This window comes from Sceloporus occidentalis, unplaced genomic scaffold, assembly GCF_023333645.1.
Source record: "Sceloporus occidentalis isolate IW3139 unplaced genomic scaffold, rSceOcc1.0.p SCAF_3, whole genome shotgun sequence".
In the NCBI taxonomy this organism is placed as follows: domain Eukaryota; kingdom Metazoa; phylum Chordata; class Lepidosauria; order Squamata; family Phrynosomatidae; genus Sceloporus; species Sceloporus occidentalis.
The window spans coordinates 205671079-205678763 of NW_028316983.1; the positions used below are offsets into that span (position 1 = coordinate 205671079).

The 7685-nt window shown below is 38.5% G+C and overlaps 1 long non-coding RNA gene across 1 annotated transcript; it reads left to right on the forward strand.

Annotated features, from left to right (window-relative positions):
* The first annotated feature begins 874 nt into the window (after window positions 1-874).
* On the forward strand, window positions 875-7150 carry LOC149317397 (uncharacterized). Its single transcript, XR_016280744.1, has 4 exons — window positions 875-945; window positions 4172-4632; window positions 5452-5608; window positions 6309-7150. It is a non-coding gene; the product is annotated as an uncharacterized LOC149317397 (long non-coding RNA).
* Window positions 7151-7685: the final 535 nt, after the last annotated feature.

Sequence of the window (7685 nt, forward strand, 5' to 3'; positions counted from 1 at the left end):
TACATCCTGTCAAAAATGCAATAACTGATATTACAACTCACCCATTATAATAGATTGCATGGAAGGGATGAAATGTTTCAAATATGAATAATGCGAGAGATAAAATTGTATGGAGACTGGTGTTACTCTTGTCTAAAAAGAGCCACAGTCATAAGTCATTCAACCACTTGAGCCATCTATTAAAATCAAATACATAACCATGTAAAAATATTTTTTGAAAGAGCTGTTTGTTTTCCTGACAAATGTGTGATGTATGCAAATAGTACAATATCCTATTTTGCTTGATACTGCACCCCATTTGCTCAAAAATAATCTTGATATGCAATACATAAGAGGAACTTCTAGATAATGAGACAGAGGGAAGTTGTGGGCTGATGTCATTCATCTCTGTTCCTATTTCTGGGGTTGGTCTCAAGTCTAGACAAATTTCTGGACCCCATTGATGCTGTAGTAGGCTTAATGAGGGCCTTTAAATTGAAGCTGAATCCTAATAACAGTCTGCGGATTGTGGTTCTTGAGTATGGGAACTGGGTAAGTGGAGTGCCCTTGACAAGGCTGCATTCCTCTGGAGGAGAGGTACTCACAGGACAGAAATTTAGCAAAATCTCACAGATACACCTGGTAAGTTTACTATCTGTTTATTTCACTAAATAATCACAAAGCACTACAGGAATGCCACAAAATATGTAGCCATCAATTCTTATTTATCATGGCAAGAGATTACTGCTAAATGTCACTGGTATCTAATAGTATTAAGCAATATGTGACAATTATGTAATTTACTTTGCTATTAAATATGATATTTGGGGGAAATGATGGTATACATTTTTTTCTTATTCCACTTGTATGATCTTACTTATCTCCTATCACAGGACCAATATCGTAAATATTTACCATTTCCTAGCACCCATCTAGGTGCAAGAGAAATACCCAGCATTGATCAAGGTAATGTGGATGGGTTTGCTTACAATTTGACTGAAACAAAGTTTGAGTGATATCAATTATTATAACCTAACATTTGTATCCTAGCAATTTTGGACCAAATGTTGCACACACACACACACACATCCAAGTGACTGGTCCCTTTTCTATTTGTTTATACATATTAATGGATTTTCAGCTTCATTGTTTTTAGAATTATTTTCTCTGTTGAAAACAGAGCTGTATTTTTAAATATATAATTTCTTTTGTTCCTCTTTGTGTGTTCTGCTGCTTAGAAACATACTGTAAATCATCTGTACTTTCCACTTTGAAGGACCACCCTGTTGGTTTCACTCTGGGTTGGGGGAAGCAGAACAAGCCTAGATAAAAACTCAGTGTATAAGGAGATATGCAGAATCTTTCTGCAAGTACTACAGGAAAGATGCTTCCTGTAAACATCACTTTTGATACCTATATATTCTAAAAATTATAGAAAGTACATGCTACACCCATCCTCCTACACAGGTTGTTGCTGACATACAATTCTTTCTGATTGCATCTTGATATATTTAGATTCCAGCATGTGAACAATAAGCCTCACTATCATCCAAGACTACAGCTGTCTGTTCATTTGCTACTGAGCAAAAATACACTATTTCTGTCACCCATAGTCTACTGGGGGACATATTATATGTATCACATCTGCATTACACAGGTGGTGCCTATGATATCTGAACGGATTATCTACTATTTTGTTGCTTCTGCCTGTCCACTCTACAAAATACAGAGAAAAACCTCTGCAGTGAATGTAGCCACAGGATATGACATTTTGACAGGATGTAGAGTTTACGTGCTAGAAGGACATGGAAACCATTAGACAATTAGTGTGCTGCTGGGACATGTATGTCAGATCATACAGCTATAAATTAAACCATTTATTTCCCTTTTATTCTTTAAACATTATATCTTGTATAGCCAGTGTGATGTAGTGGGACTATGACTCTGTAGACCAGGATTCAAATCCTTTGGAATTTCTGTGACTGAGACATGGCAACCCACTGATGGATGTTGGACAAGACCCATTTTCTCAGCCTCAGAAGAAGGCTACAGCAAACTCCTGAACAAATTTTGCCAAGAAAACCTCATGAAGCCTTAGGGTTGTCATAAGTCCAAAACAACTTAAAGACACACAACAACAAATAGTTAAGTTTATAAGTGAGCAAACTACTCACTTTGTTGTTCCAAGGCAGACTTACTGGTATGTCCATTAAACAAATGTGCTTCTAAAGAGCATTCTTGGAGTATTCTTTTTAAATATCTTTCCAAAATGTAATTGTCATTAATTTATTACTAATAGACATAACAACCTCCTTTACATTAATCTCTCTATTTCTTGGTTCTATGCTTCTTTCATGATGCTCATATATTAAAATGTTTTGTTCATTTGTTTACCAAATAGGTTGATCTTAAATCCTTGATCTTCAAATGATGATCAAATGATGATCAAAAGCAGTAAGCCTAAGCTTCTGGCATCAAATCAAATCATTTCCACCAATGTACTAAGAATTTGATTTTCAAACACTGATATTGTTATTTTCTTCTTCTTTTCTTCTGATTCCAAGTTGCTTAAATGTCTGTCTTGTTAAGTATTATAACTTAATAAGAATACTCCCTGGTGATGCAGTGGTTATATGACAGTACTGCAGCTACAATGTTGAGTTCGATTCCAGGGTTCCCAAGTTTACTCAGCCTTCTATCCTTTTGTAGGTTGGTAAAATGAGTACCCAGATTATTGGGGGCAATTGGCTTACAGATTGTAAACTGCTCTGTGCCCCCTCTTTTTGATATCAAATTGATACTAAAGAGATGTTTTAGGCAGGTAGTTGAGAGGGCACCTCAGTGCAGGAAAACTAGCCATGCAATATAAGGACCAAATTTAGAGATCCTGCTGGCTCAGCATGGGGAAAGCCAGGGCACTTAGCCGGGATAGATCAATTAAGATGTGGATCTGCATAATCCCTTCACTGATAGGATTGCTGGTGGGTGATAAACCTTGGCCTTACATATGAACAAAAGTCCAAGATTACCTACCTCTGGGAGTGAGACTCCTTTGTCAAGAGACATTAATGATGATTGTCTAGCCATTTACAGACTTCCAATTCTATTCTTCCCTTCTGGAAACTTCACCTTAATTTCAAAACTGCCCCAGGATACGTTTTGTCCTATAAAAATACTTGCCAAAACACCACCAATTTAGTCTCGGTTGAGGTCAGACAAATATCTTGTCAGTTGCAACAGGCAGCTGCTGAGCCGTTTCACTTCACAGAACCTTCAATTGGAAACTCTGCTTCTGGAACTGGTACAGTATCACCCTTTGCAATTCTGAAAATCACTATCTGCTCACACCTTTTATATAGTTAGTTCTTGTATTGTGTATGAGTGTGTGTTTTTGTGTGAAGATTGATTTCCCTATGCTGTTATAAAAAAACTACATTTTGATCTTGCATTCTGGAATTCAGTTTTTCGGAACCATTATAGGCAGGTCTGACCCTATCTTTAGTTACCCAAAGTCCTCTCATAATCCTCATTTGAGCTAATTAATTTCCCCCCTTTATATATTGACTGTGGATGCTTCTTAGGACCTTTACATTTTGGGTAACGCTAGTCCTAAAATAAATCATGTCTCCCCCGCCTCTAATTTAACTAATTGATATTTCTCTTACTGACAATTGACTCAATGACCCACAACTCTGTTGGACAGAGATTAGACGTCTCATCTTTCACTTTGCTATATGTGATGGCATATTTTGCTTCAACTTAATACATGTGATGTATAGAATAAAAACGAAAAATTCAATTTCCTTTGAATATGTAAAATTTAAAATCTCCACTTGTCTGTGCTTTACTATTGTTATTTAAGAGACAGTTGATGTTTAGTTAAAATAACCACCCTGCTCAATAATGTTCAACAGCTTATTTATTTATTTGAATTGAATTTATATTCCAACTTTCTCCTGAGGTGGGATTCAAGGTGACTTACCATCATTTTAAAAAAAATTAAACTAAAACATTAGTTGACAAAATTTTTAAAAGAATTAAATAACAATATTATTTTTAAAACGATTAAAATATTTTAGCATATTTAAAACGTAAGTTGTAGTAAAAGGTTAAACACCACTTCACACACACACTGCTGCCCTTTATTTAAAATTCAAAGGCCTGCCTGAATAAAAATATTATCACGTTTCAGTGGAATAAGAGCAAGGCAGAGAATAACTGGGCCTCCACACCAGTAAAGCGTCTAATAATACCTTGAACAAGGTAAGCAAATTTTCTTTTTTCACCTCAACAGCTTTTGGTTGGCCTTCCTTCCCTTTCCAAAATGAACATTAGATTGTGCTTGACCAGCTTGAATCTATGAAGACACAGGGGTAAATGTGAGTGGAGAAATTAATCTATGAATTCTTCAGTGCCTACCAGGCAACAGGGCAGGACCAAGCCATTTTACACCTCTCTCTTGTTCTACATACTAAAGCAGACTAGACTGACAGTTGAAGTTACTGGTGATGGGATAGCAACTGCTACCATACTTCCGGGCACCAGAATTCAAAGAGGATGTTAACAAATTGGAGCATATCCAGAAAAGGGCAACCAAAATGGTGAAGGATCTGGAAACCATGTCTTATGAGGAAAGACGTACGGAAGAGCTGGGTATGTTTAGCCTGGAGAAGAGATGGTTAAGGGTTGATATGATAGCCCTCTTTAAGTATTTGAAGGGGTGTCACATTGAGGATGAAACAAGCTTGTTTTCTGCTGCTTCAGAGAGTAGGACCTGGAGCAATGGATGCAAGCTACAGGAACAGAGATTCCACCTCAACATTAGGAGGAACTTTCTGACAGTAAGAGCTCTTTGACAATAGAACACACTCGCTCAGAGCGTGGCGGGGTCTCCTTCCTTGGAGGTCTAAACAGAGGCTGGATGGCCATCTGTCAGGGATGCTTAGATTGTGATTTCCTGCATGGCAGGGGGTTGGACTGGATGGCCCTTGTGGTCTCTTCCAACTCTAGAATCCTATGATTCTATGAAGATCCTGATTGCTTCATGGAAACTTTACCCCTGGGGGGGGGCGGGGGGAGGTGATGTGAAATTGTCTGATCATTTTAGAAGGGACTGGAGAATGCAAGGTATGTTAAAAAAAGTTTGCTCAGTCTTTTTATGTATTGCTGTTCAGCAGAGAGAAATGTAATAAGGAAATGTTTGGCTGAGTGTGCCCCAATAAGCAAAGTTGAGCTCCCTAGAAAGACCCACTGCCTGGAAGTGTCTTTGATGGAAGCTAGAACGATAGTGAACTAGTAGTGCTTGTTGTGCATTTGTTGCTATGCTGTTGATGCTGCCTGGGGATGTATCCACTGTGGTTTTGATTCATATTGGGCCAATTGGTTAGGTAAAAGATGTAGCATTGTTGTAATAAATAAAAGGGGTGCAGATTATTATGTGATTATTTTCCTCCTTTTTCATCTTTCCTCCAGTACTGGGATTATTATAAGGATTGGCCTATGTGATGATGCACATTGTAAATAGAAAAGAACCAGGTTATTATATTGATGATTAAAGAAGCTAACCATGAAAAAAAAAAAAGAGGCCCAGAGTGGAATCAGTCATGGCAGAGGCAATATAATTCTACAGGTAACTCATGTTATAGAAACCCAAGGAACACTTTGTGTGTATCTTTTAAAAAGAAAGAAAAAGGGATGCATGCATTCTCAAGGAACATTTAGTATCATATCAACCAAGTAATGTACCTGAGAGTCTGGCATGCAGTATATAGATTTCAGCAGTCAAATTGCTATTAGCAATGTGTGATTTTCCAATTAACAACTATACTTGTACTATTTCATAAAACATCATGCAGTACGAATTGTACAAAAAAGCATTGTGTCTCTTTGAACAAGACTGTGTAGGAATTTCAGAAAGCTCACATATTTATAACAGGTTCAAGATTTAACGTTACCAAAGGTTAAGATTATTCTAGTGTTCAAAATTCCTTGCTGGCTATTCTTTTTGAAAGAGATTAAAAGAAACCAAGAGTAAAACAGTAGGTGAGTGAATTTTACTCAGTGACAACACATTAAGCTACAAGATCTCTTCCTGATGTATCTAAGGAATAAGGCCAAATCTTGTCATGCTGTGGCTCAGTCTTGTGAGTCTCAATAGTAGGAGAGTGGCTCAGGAACATGTACAACACACTAATGACTGAAAACAGCTTCATCCTCTCTTGATGCAACTAGCATGAAGAAACAACTGGTCATTCTTCTTTATGTTATTAAATTTATAATCTTGCTTTTTGAGTACCAATGAGCCTAAGGAGTTTTTCCTCCCTCTTCAGGAGTTCCAAGAACTTTCTACTCAAGACTGTTTTGTCCTGACTTACAGTCCTCAGTGAAGATACATCATTCCAGTTCATCTGCAGACAACTCTGGGACATATACTTCCTATAAAGAATGTGTAAAGTCAACTTGTGACCCTCCAGATGTTGTGGACTACAATTGGCATCTATCCTAGCTAGATTCTATCCCAAAAGCAAGAGCTGATGTGATGCAACAATCTCTGCAATTGCCTGCCATTGATTTCCAGGAGTTTGCACAGGGTATATTAACCTCAGGGGCTTTTGTACTGAATTGTAACCCGGATTAAAAGTCGGAAGTTCCCATTGGCACCAGTTTAAACACATCAGAATTAGGGTCTTTCACACCTGATCCAGGGCAAATCCCACTTAGAGTGGTTTTTCCGAAAGTGGATTATTTCCCATGTCTTTTAGGAAAACCCGTTTCTTCCCTGCTGCTGGCAAATGTGAACTTGGCCCTGGTCATGATCGGGTCAAGTTCAGGGGAGGGATTTAGGTCAGAGAGAGGGAAGAAGGCAGAACATGCCTCCCCTCACGCAGGCAGCTTTTTCTCTCTGTCTTTTTTGTAATTTTATTTTTGACAAATTATGCAAATGCTTGTTCTACAGGTTGATACATATTGATAGAATGTGTCTACTTGTGCTACATTTCCCTTTCATTTGCTTGCAGCTGGCACGGCATGTCACTTTGCAAGTGGCTTTTTAAAAAATTATTCTTTGTGTATATGTGTATGTATATGTGTATGTAAGGCATTCCGGGGTGGCAATTGGAGGGAAAGAAAAGAAAGAGGATGCAGAGATAGCATTCTGAGGTGAGGTATTATTAGTATTATTATGCGCATGCTTTGGGCTGGAAGGGAAGGGAAGAGGATGGCATGGAGGGGCGAGGCAAGGGCTTCAGAGGTGGCATTGGGCTTGAAGGGAAGGGAAGGGAAGAGGTTCCAAAGAGGAGGAAATGCTGGGCTGGAAGCGAAGGGGAAGCTAGAGACTGGCATTCAGAGGGAAGGCTGTGGAAACCCATGACTTTGGGGGAGTCACACTCTCTCAGCCTCAGGGGAAAGGCAATGGCAAATTTCCTTGGAACCAATCTTCCCAAGAAAACCCCAGAATGGGGTCGTTTTAGGGTTGCCATAATCTGTAATGACCCAAATACACACAACTCACACACACCTGGAGATTTTAAAATTTGACAAGTTGACAGACTATGCGCACACTGCCACCAGTTTTTTTTAAAAAAAGGAGGGGGGAAAGCAGCCATTCGGTTGGCCAATGGCTGTAGGATATGTCACCTTTGACGAAAGCGGAAGTGAATTTGATTGACAACAAAGGAGGCTCCATTTTAAAGCAGTACTGCAAATGT